This window comes from Rutidosis leptorrhynchoides, chromosome 7 (genome assembly GCF_046630445.1).
Source record: "Rutidosis leptorrhynchoides isolate AG116_Rl617_1_P2 chromosome 7, CSIRO_AGI_Rlap_v1, whole genome shotgun sequence".
NCBI lineage: Eukaryota > Viridiplantae > Streptophyta > Magnoliopsida > Asterales > Asteraceae > Rutidosis > Rutidosis leptorrhynchoides.
This window is the reverse complement of record NC_092339.1, coordinates 154,596,673-154,608,508: the sequence shown is the minus strand read 5'-3', so window position 1 is coordinate 154,608,508 and position 11,836 is coordinate 154,596,673. Positions and strand designations below refer to the sequence as shown.

The 11,836-nt window shown below is 37.0% G+C and overlaps 1 pseudogene; it reads left to right on the top strand.

The window, feature by feature from the left end:
- The first annotated feature begins 1,165 nt into the window (after window positions 1-1,165).
- Window positions 1,166-11,836, top strand: part of LOC139858826 (indole-3-acetic acid-amido synthetase GH3.10-like) — a 288,869-nt pseudogene continuing 278,198 nt past the window's right edge.

Here is an 11,836-nt window from a genome sequence, read left to right as displayed (position 1 = left end):
TAGGCTTTTATGATAAGGAAAATAATAATTGTGATGAAAATTGGAAGAAGATCATGAGAGAGTAAATGTAGTTCATTTATTCTGACAAAGTTAAGTAGATCACTATGTTTATAAAAATAACGACAAGTTTCTTAGTTAGAATCTGTGGTTTCACGGGTCATTAAACCAAATGACTTTAGCATTTACGTTCACTTAATACTTAAAACATATCATTAAACTGTTTCGTTTAAACAAACTTGTAGTTTCATGGGTCATTTCACTCGTTACCGAATAAATTTGCAAGCACAATAAGAATTATATATTTTTTCTCGAATACTCACTATTACATTGTAAATTCAATCATGAGTAGTTTATTCTATGTATTTGTACAATCTACATAGCTACTAACAATATAAAACGCAAGGCACATTGTAAATTGAAAAGTGTACCTTCAAGTGTAAATGCTTCTAGAAAAAAACAATTGACACAAATGATCTTTCTTACTATCCTACATATAGAAAAAAATATTAGACTACGACTCTAATGAATTATATATTTTTACATGAAATTATATTAGTTTTTACGTTTTTCTGTTCGGATTACCCGAGAGGGTGAGTAACCAATCTCATACTCTATTATATATGAAATTATAAGAATACTCTCTGTTTATCGTTTCGGAGGTTATGTTCCTTTTTGCTCTTTTTCGGGCTTGTTCTCATTCTTCTTTGGCACCTACGGTAGACTGTTTTCAACCCGGCCTTCTCTCCCCACCCCAAAGACCTCTTGCAAAGATGTGAGGGTTCTAACCACCGGGCTACCGTGGGATGATTATTGACTTGAAATTATATTTCAATATTAAATTGTGATATCAACAATTTAAAATTCTGTCTACACTGTAGCATTAACGTACACTTCCACTTTTATGTGGATCAAAAGAAAACGTTTCATGTACCACCTAGAATTCATTTTGTGCAGGCTTTGAGCAATTTGTGGCTAGCTGCAGCTATAGGGTGTGGAAAGGATAGTGACTTGTATGTTGTATGGTAGTAGGTTTTCATGTTGTAAAAACATTGACCACACATGTAGATATTTCCTGTATAGAGTGCTTCTCACACTTTCATTCTCAATAAAACAATCATCCTCATCTCCATCATTCTTATTTTGTGTAGTCAAATAATATTTAGTTATGGAAACAAGTTCAAATGACAATATAATTAGTTGGTATGAAGAAATAGCAACAATTGCTGAGAAAGTGCAGATGGAAACACTAAAAGAGATTCTTCAAATGAATCATGGTGTGGAGTATTTGGAGCAATGGTTAGGGGATATTGAAGATGTTGAATATATGGAAGCCAAAGCGTTGCAGTCGATTTACGTATCAATGGTGCCATTGGCTTCCCATGCTGATTTAGATCCTTATATTCAAAGAATTGCAGATGGTGATGCTTCTGCTTTACTCACTAAAATCACTACTTTCTCATTAAGGTACATTTACATTCACATATTGGATGTTTATGTCCATTCATTTGTATGTTAATTTAAGTATATTATTATTTTAATTTTTAATGTTTTTCACATGTTGATTGCCTTGGTACTATAAAGTGCCCATTTATTTTGTTGTTTTATACTCCATTTGTCTATTTCTTTAATTGAAAGTATTTGATACTAACATGTGTAGCTTAATTTAATTAATTAAATGAGAATACTAAACGTATTTAAGATGGTATTGAAGATTTTCCACCCGCTCCTTGGAGCCGTGGTTCGTCAAACCCTTTAAAATGGGAAGGTAAAAGCTTTGCAGCATCTCTTGCAGGGCCTAATCTCAGCATCCTTTATCTAATCATATCCAGATAAAAGTCGGGGGTAAATGGATCGAATTTGATCTTCCGGTTTCGGTAAGCAATCATAATCTAGTTTTTAGCTTTAACAAAGATCGAATCTCTTGGTCTCTGGTCGAAGTGAATAATTCAAGATTCGAAGATGTTGACGGGGGTGTTCAATCGAAACCGGCCAAAGTTTCTAATGTTGGAGATAATGAATCGTCACGTACGGGTTTTGAATCATCATGTGAGAATAATGTATCGGTAAATGTGGGTGTGATTGGTGATGAACATATCAGGGAAACTCCTGTTGATAAGCCTAGTATCGAGACACCAACAGTGAGTATCAATGAAGTCGATGATGATGAGGTTGAAGAAGGTGAGATTACGCCGGTTGAATATTATGAAAACTTGGCTCCGTCTCCGTCCGATGATCCTTCAGCAACGGAATCCAAGTTTGACGGCGATCCGTTGTCGGATGATGTTCAATGTCCGATGTACTCCGATGCGGCATCCAATGTGGGATGTGCGGGTCTCGAGAAAAGTAATAGCACGCGTGTGAAATTCCCAATGAGTTATTTTCAATTTCAAAATCAATCTGGGCCGGAGATTTCAATTGGGCCAGATCAACCTTGTGATTCTGATATGGTCAATCATGCCCCAAATAAGGTGGGCCTAAGTTCAGACGAACGTGATGTGGGTGACCCTAGCCCAATCGGAATAGATTGTACTGATTTGCATGATGTGTCCCCTTGTTCATCATATACCGCGGTAGCTCGTTTTCATGTTAAGGGGAAAAAAGCTCATCCTTTGATTAAAAGTCATTTCATTAAATATGTGTGGGGTAGGAGAAATATGAAGCGCAACCGACGTCAGGATAATTTTCGATGGCATGAAAGATATTTTATCGAGAACGTCATGAATGACTCGGAAGAGGATATCGATTGTTGCTCACGTTGCTCTTCCTGCGCGTCATCAGATTCGGAATCATAGTTTATTTAGTTGTCGTGTCGTGCCGTGCTGCTTTTAATGTCCTCGTGCTTGTGTGTTTCCTATAGCTTCATGCTGTTGGTTGGTTGTGCGTTTTAATTGTGCAGTCGCTTGTAGCCTCGTGTCTTGTCTAGCTCCTTGCTAGTTTGTTTCGTGTACTTTTTATATTTTAATAAAACTTACTTGCCTTTCAAAAAAAATATTATATTTAATTTAACCTTTTTAGTTATAACTTAAAGTTATCATAAATAAATATCGTTATCAAATATAAATAAGGACAAGTAATATTAAAAATGAATATTTATACTTTATAATTAAATCAACTAAATACAACTAAACTTAATGATTAATAAGGACGGTTAATCTTGAACTTGCGGGCATAGTCCAACGGTTCTCCCCATGTACTTTGTGTCATGTGATAGAGAGAGGTCATGGGTTCGATCCTTAAGGATGACATGATTTTCTTTAAAACAATTGAACACCAATAGAGGTGGTATATATTGACCCTATAGGGAGGTTTTACTGGATTCGTTCACGGACCTCTACTCAGTAACACTGCCCGAATGGATGTGTTCCCGGGTACTGTCGATCGGGTTCGGGTTTTTGCCCGAACGTGCGTGCTACGTGCAAATGATGAGGGTCGTTGAAAGAAATGATCTACTAATGCCAAAAATATCGCCGTTCAAAAAATAATAATAATAATAATAATAATAATAAGGACGGTTAATCTTAAAAAGTAATATTAATAATTCAACAAGAAGAATACAGTAGTCTTAATTGTGTTAAAATTAATTAATGATGGTTGATTATCTTATGTTTGAGAATAAAATAAGAAGTGATTAATTAATGATGAATTGAAAGTTATCTTATTCACTTATAAACTAAATTAATTAAACAAAAGAAAAATTCACATATTTAACTTGATTTTAAATTTAATAGGGAAAAGACTAAGTTTATTAATCATTCTTATTACTTTTTTTGAAAAAACTAAAACTTAACAATAATTACAGGTTTTCGAAATCTGATTGCTCATTGTGTTATTGGGCTCTTGCAAACGATGGAGCCTTTTCTGTTAAAAAACTTACCAATTTGCTCGAAGACCAGGTATTCCCTGCTGGACAAATTTGTTGGGATTTAACAAGTTCATAATATACTTAAAACCATTTAAGAATTAAGATAGCGGAAGCACGTAAATTACCATTTTAAACATGTTAATCTTTAACCTTTTAAAGTTAAATCTCAAATATGATCAAGTTGTGAAACATACTTACAAACTAAAAGTGAGTTTAGAGTTTATACCTCCTCAAGCTAGTTGAGGGTTAATTCAAAAGACGATGATGAAGATGATGAAGAATGGAGCTTCTAACTTGAAGCCTCAAGTTGTAATACCCCAAGCTTTCAACCCCAACACCCTTGCCTTTAGTTAGGATTTATTAGACACTTGAATGAGCTTGCAAAACCAAGTGAAGAACCCTTTCTTTCTCCCCAAAAGGCCACAGCAATCAGCAGCAGAAATGGGAGAGTATTGCAGTTTTTTTTTTTTTTATGTATTTTGATGTGTTTTCATGTATGTTTTGTGTCTCGAAGAGTGCTAGACATATACTTGTGAAAATGGGAAGGATGGACCAAAAGATGAAATCTTTTAGCATGTGTATGTCCCTCCCAATGCCACTTCTATGTCTTTTAAATAAAATGGTTTTATTTTATAAAATTAAATTTTATAAAACTTCCATTTTATTTATTATGTATGCGTACATCATTTATAAATGTATTTAAAAAAAAAATGTAACATAACATGATTAATTATTTAGCCTATAAATAATTAAACTCTTATTATATAAATTATTCCATAATTTATATACACATCAAGTAATATTATTTTAGAAAAATATTTTTCTTAAAATCCAAATGTCGCGTATTTAATCAATGATCCAATCGCTAAGATCAAATATGAATAAGGTGTCGGTACGCTTGTTATTGGGTATGACCCGACTTGGATCAAAACATATTAGCCACGTTAATTTAATATGTCTCTCGGGCATACGAAATACCTTCAATCTCCCACTTGCACGAGAAACATAAGAAATTAATGCAAGTGATGGATACCACCTAACGACCGTCCATCACCCTCAATATGTTATGACTTTGTGCCATTCAATAACATCATCTCTTTCGAGTTCCCATCTCGAATATGAATAGGTGAATCTTTCATTATGTCCTTTCGTCCTAGATGTCATGTTAAATCCAAGAGACACAGAGTGATCACTCTCTTCTAGATTTAACTTTATCAAGCCTTAGACATCTGACTCTCAACGAATAAGAGGGACAAATTCCATCTTGACTACATAAGTCCTAGATATATACATTGTATCACACCTGAGCTCTTCCTTATGAACTACCATATTTCAGAATAGTGAAGGAAAGAATCAAGGCATAATACTTGGTGAATATCCGAACCCAATATGTATCTCAGGTCAGAGGATACAATGATATTCGCCTTTACTCAAGATAACATGTGATCAACCACAAAGGCTCCATTTAGTAAATCTTGAGAGCGAGTCTTCCAATATTTGTATCCCACAAATATCTATGAACTTTGGTTGCAACCTTGCCCCACATTCAACCTGTGAATGTATACCAATCCAAGTTCATAATAGTCTAAACCTCACACTTGTTCCCACAAATGTGATCGACTACGGAATTTAGAATAATAGCTTATTCATGGATAAAATATGCAAAATAGGAACTTGACTCAAAATAAATTAACACCATAATTATATCAATGAGTTTGTACAACTTCGTTCCGTTACAATACTTAAAATAGATCATGACCAATCACTAGAAAATTGAAGCCTTAATGCACAAACATGTCCTGCATGTTTTGTTCCATATAGGAGCTTCGTGAGTGGATCCGCTATATTAAGATCTGTGTGAACTTTGCGAATACATATTTTTCCCTTTTCAACTTCATCCCTTATGTAGTTGAATCTCCGCTCAATGTGATGGGTCTTTTGGTGAGCACGAGGTTCCTTGATTTGAGCAATCGCTCCCTCGTTGTCACAAAAGATCTCAAGAGGGTCCTGAATGGAAGGGACTACTCCTAAGTCGTCGATGAATTTCTTCATCCATGCAGCTTCCTGAGCTGCCAATGAGGCGGCAAAGTACTCCGACTCTGTAGTGGATAATACAACAACATCCTGTTTTGAACTCTTCCAAGAGACCGTACCTCCATTTAACATGAAGACATAACCAGATTGTGATCGAGAATCATCTCGATCAGTTTGGAAACTCGCATCCACGTAACCTTTTACGCCGAGTTTCTCCTCACCAGACCCGTATATAAGAAACATATCCTTAGTCCTCCTAAGGTATTTCAATATACTTTTAACCGCAATCCAATGACTGTTTCCAGGGTTATTCTGGTATCTACTTGTCAAGCTTAGAGCGCATGACACATCCGGTCTAGTGCATATCATTGCATACATGATTGACCCAATAGCAGATGCGTATGGGACATTCTTCATTCTCTCTTGCTCATCTTTCGTGGTGGGGCACTGAGATGAACTGAGAAGTGTTCCTCTTTGAATGGGTACCAAACCTTTCTTAGAGTTCTCCATCTTGAACCTCTTTAAGACCTTTTCAATGTATGCACTTTGATTCAAACCTATCAATTTCTTGGATCTATCTCTGTAGATCCCAATCCCCAAAAAGTATTGTGCTTCTCCAAGATCCTTAATGGAGAAGCATTTACTTAGCCAAGTTTTAACACCTTGCTGATGTGTGCGAGGTATGGTACGAAATACTATTATTTTTAATACGAAATACGGTACGATTTACACAAGTTATTTATTTATTTATAGAATAGATATACATAAACCTTGCTACAACACTTATAGGCAATGTACCTAATCATAGAGTAGTGTAGTTTTTAGTAAGTCCGGTTCGTTCCACAGGGAGCTGCCTAAGCTTAACGCTATATTTATTTTACATTATATTTGTATAACTATATATATAAGTAATATTATTATTATTATAAAAGGGGGGTTTTACCGTTTAATGACCGGTTTGTCGATTTTAAATAAAGCGTAAAGATAAATGACGATAATATAAATGACAGAATTTAAATTGCGATAAAGTAAATTGCAGTTATTAAAATGACAGTAAATAAAGGTACAATGAAATATGAAATTAAAGTATTATGCTTATTTAAACTTCCGTAATCATGATGTTTGACGTTTTGATTTTAATTAATTGTTACCCGGGTTAATTGTCCTTTGTCCTGGTTTATTTGATACCTATCTGGTTTTTGTCCATAATAATCCATCGGTCATAATAATAAAGTGCTCGTCAAATTAACCTTATTCCTGAAATCAAATATTCCAACTAATTAGGGATTCGAACTATAACAAGGTTTTAATACTTTGTTAATAATTACACCAGGTTATCGACTGTGTGTAATCCAAGGTTTTAATACTTTGTTAACAATTACACCAATTATCCTTGTATGTAATCCACCCCTGTTTTAATAAGATATGAACATTAATTTACCCACTTGATCAGTTTGAATAATCAATTACCCAACCCGAATAATTAATTAAATGATTGTAAAGGATGTCGTATAAACGTCACTAAATAGGACATTCATAATCATTTAATAATTATTAGATTAACTAATTTGAAGATAGGTTCGACAGGTTCCAATGAGTTGTCGCTCAATTAGACAATACCCCCCATCTATTAATAGTCCAATGTCCAGAAGTGTCGGTCTTTTGTCCAAACCCGAATTATGGTACAAAATCCAATAACCCCGTCTTTAATATTTAGTCTAACATCACGATTACTTCGGCTCAAATAAGCATAATAATAACTTAGTTACGAGACATTAATTTAAAAAGGAAGAACATAGCTTACAGTGATTATTTATCGCGTAGCGTTACCCGGACAGAGTTCCGACTTTAAAACCCGTAAAATATTTCTTACAATAACCCAATTATTATTAATCTTAAATTAAACTTAATATTATAAATATAAATATAGATTACAGAGAAAGAAAGAAAAAGTGTGAAGTGGTGGTCTGAAACTCGTCCGAAAAATGCTGAATTTATAAACTCGTCTAAGTCTAGACACCTATCTCAAGTCAACTAAATCCCTTAGACCATGCTCTGATACCACTTGAAACAACCCAACCCGTATTAAAACCGGCCCATAAAATTTTTTCCTTTTAATATGCGTTAAATAATACTTTAGGTCCCAATTGTTTTTCCATAAACATCTTTAATTACAATAGAAGGTTTAATAACCTTAAAACATTTAATACATTAGTTAATTGTCTAAACGGACATACACGACCCGACTAGTTTAGTTTCCAACAAAACCGAGCATGGTGATTTGGGACTACGCTACCCAAATCCTAATCGAGTACAAAAGCAAGATCTTCTAAGCAACCTAGCCAAGATCTCTAATCCCCAAGCTTACCCGAGCCGCCAAGCATGCGAACCTATAAAAATATCAACAACGAGAGGGTAAGCTAACACTTAGTGAATGATAATATACTACATACATATATATGTATAAAATGGACACGCCACACAAATATCAAATACCGCATACCGAAGCATCCATGTATAAGGCAACTACCCTAAGCATACCGTACGATCTCTAAGCAACAAGCTAAAGATATCAACAAAGTATAAGTGCACCAACGACTATGTGAATAACGCCAATAAGCTACACCCGAAGGGTTAGCTACAACACAACATTACATTAATATATATAACAATATAAAACGAATACCCTTAACCCATTACCGAATACCAAATGCCACAATGAAGATTGGCCAAACTACACGAGCCTTAGTAATTCGAATCCACACGCGATTACTATCTTCACAACATCGAGGTTGGCCGAACTACACGAGCCTTAGTAATCCGAAACCACACGAGATTACTACCTCAATAAGATGACCGAACTACACGAGTCATCGTGAATCCGAACTACACGCGATTCACTTCTCAACATCAAAACCCACGGTCACGGGATTATAAAATCCACCACATCGGAGTCATCCACTTCACAACAATATCAACCCTTCGTCATTGGGGTTATAACATCCAAATCACAACCACGTGTGATAACGTACACACAAGCGTGTACCTTGCCAAAGGTGGTCAACCAAAATGCACAAACATGCCAATTGGACTCATACAAAAGTCCATCAAATTCACCTATATGTGAAGTGAGCTCTATAGCCGAGAATCACTTCACCCGACCCGCACCCATCCTACACATACATATGCATATAGGATATTAACACTCACCTTGTCGCCTTGAAGAAATGCTTCCAAGTAATCCGCAACTCGTCAATGGAAAGTACCTAATCAATTATCACAAATTCAACAACACACTTAGATTGGATTTACAAACCAACCCAATTTGACACTTAGTGCAAATTCGACCCAAATGCACCTCCAAGTAGAAACCGCGCCCAAACTAACCAATAATCACTAACACAAGTGATAATGGTCCTAATATGCCAATTAAACCCGAACACAAGTGTTAAACACTTATCGTTCTCAAAATCGCCCATGAACCCTAATTTTGACTCTAGTCAAAATTAGTCAACCACGAAAACCCTAAAAGTCTCCAAAACACCAATAATCACTAATGCTAGTGATTGTACACCATTTACAAGTCTTAAACATGGTTAAATCATTAACCAACCCAAAACCTGCCTTTTAACACTTATAAACCCGAATCTTGGTGTTAATCTCCAATTAACAACTAAATGGGTTTCACCTATGAATCATACAATCAAAAGCCCCAAATTTGAATGATGAACACGAAAATGAAATTCAGAGTTAGAACTTACCACTAGTATCACCGTGTAGTTAAGAACGAGGAGAACAAACTTGTCAACTACGCCAAAGATCAAATCCCGCTTCTTCTTTTCCAAAACTCCCTTTGAAATCAAATGGGTGTTTGAGTTTTGAGAGAAAAATGAAAAGAAAAGGAAAATGAAATTAGGAAAATGAATGAGTGGATGAGGTTAAAGCCTAAATCTAGCTCAAACGTGAAAAGACCAAAATGCCCTAGCTTCTCATGTAATATTACAAAAATCCGGCACCAGTTTGTCCAGAATGCCGCGCTGCGGCCTTAAATGTCGCGCCGCGACATTTGCCTAGTTCTGGGATCATTTTTTGTCCTACTTCTGATCTCAATTTCAGTCCATTGCCGCGCCGCAGCCTCCTTTGTCGCGCCGCGACACAATGCACGATCTGAGTCATTTTCTTGCATACAAGACCTCAACACCCGAACATGTCCCGAACCTTTCATACGCCTATCATACATACACAATACACCTATAAATCATATACGGGGAAAACGGGGTGTTACAACTCTCCCCCACTTAGATTCGATCACGTCCTCGTGATCCTCGTCACTTAACCAAACGGACCACACTTCACGGTCCTCAAACATAAGTCCCAACCGACTTTCCTAAGCAATTCTTCCCACTGAATTGCCTTTAACAACTAAATCGTCACCCGCGATTTATCAAGTTCCATAATTCCGAGCACTAGCACTAACTCAATCCCTCACATCGGGAAAACTCGACCAATCTCGAACCGAGATACCAACCCTCTAGCGTACCAATACCAAGTACGATGCTAAAAGCAACCAAGTCTCAACCTAAGGTCAATAACCCGAAACGATGAAGACTGAACCAAACGAATCCTTACGGATAATACCAATCACTATACATCCCTTGTAGTGCACAATACGACTAATACGCAACTACCGTAACATCATAACAAATGGTTAAGACCGATAACGCCCAAAACGACTATGGTAACGTTAATCCCAAGGTGTACAAAATCGACAATCATCACACCTGTAGCAACATGTGAACGAAGCACGGCTATCGCATCACTAATCATACAATATAGTCCTCATGACCCCACCATCGGCGTATAAAACAACCGATAGATCACACCACACTGTCCTTACGACCCCACCATTGGTGTATCAAACAACCAATAGATCACGCAACATGAAGGCTGACCGAAAACACACGCGCCTTAGTGAATCCGAACTACACGCGACTCACTACCTTTACCACAACAACAATCGGGATTGGTCGAACTATAAGCGCCATAGTGAATCCGAACTACACGAGAGTCACTATCCCAGAGGAACGACCGATCTACACTAGTCATTTGTGAATCCGAACTACACGAGACTCACTCCTCGATACAATGACCGAAACCACACGAGTCATTTGTGAATCCGAACTACACGAGATTCACTTCCACAATAAGATGACCGAACTACACGCGTCATCGTGAATCCGAAAACACACGCGATCCATAATCTCAACACAGGAATGGTACTCGCATTTCCCACCGGTACTCACATTTCCCGATAATGTTACACCATACCGACATAACACTACTCCCTTGATGAAGTCAGCGGACCCCGAAGGTCATGATCCACTAATCAATAATCCCATGATGAAGTCAGCGGACCCCGAAGGTCATGCCTCACCAATCTCAACACCGGATGAAGTCAGCGGACCCCGAAAGTCATGCTTCACCGATATAACACTACGCTCTGATGAAGTCAGCGGACCCCGAAAGTCATGCTCCACCAATCACGTGCTACCATGATGAAGTCAGCGGACCCTGAACGTCATGCTTCACCAATCCACAATCCCATGATGAAGTCAGCGGACCCTGAAGGTCATGCTTCATCAATCAAATCCCTTTTGGCCTCGAACGATGAGTAGCATAACATAGCGCTCTGCTACGCCATAGTGGATCCTAACGGATACTACTAACCATTCACACAATCGAGCAAGAACCGCCTATATCAAACATAGGTACCCAACAATAGTTCTCTAAAAGAGAATCCGATACGCACATCCCTTAACCGAGGGATTTCACCTTGCTCGCCCAACACGTCCATTATCTCTCGACGAGATTTACCACTTTACCACTTCGGTGGTAATTTAAACCCAAACCATAAGTACAATTTAACCGAAATTGTACTCT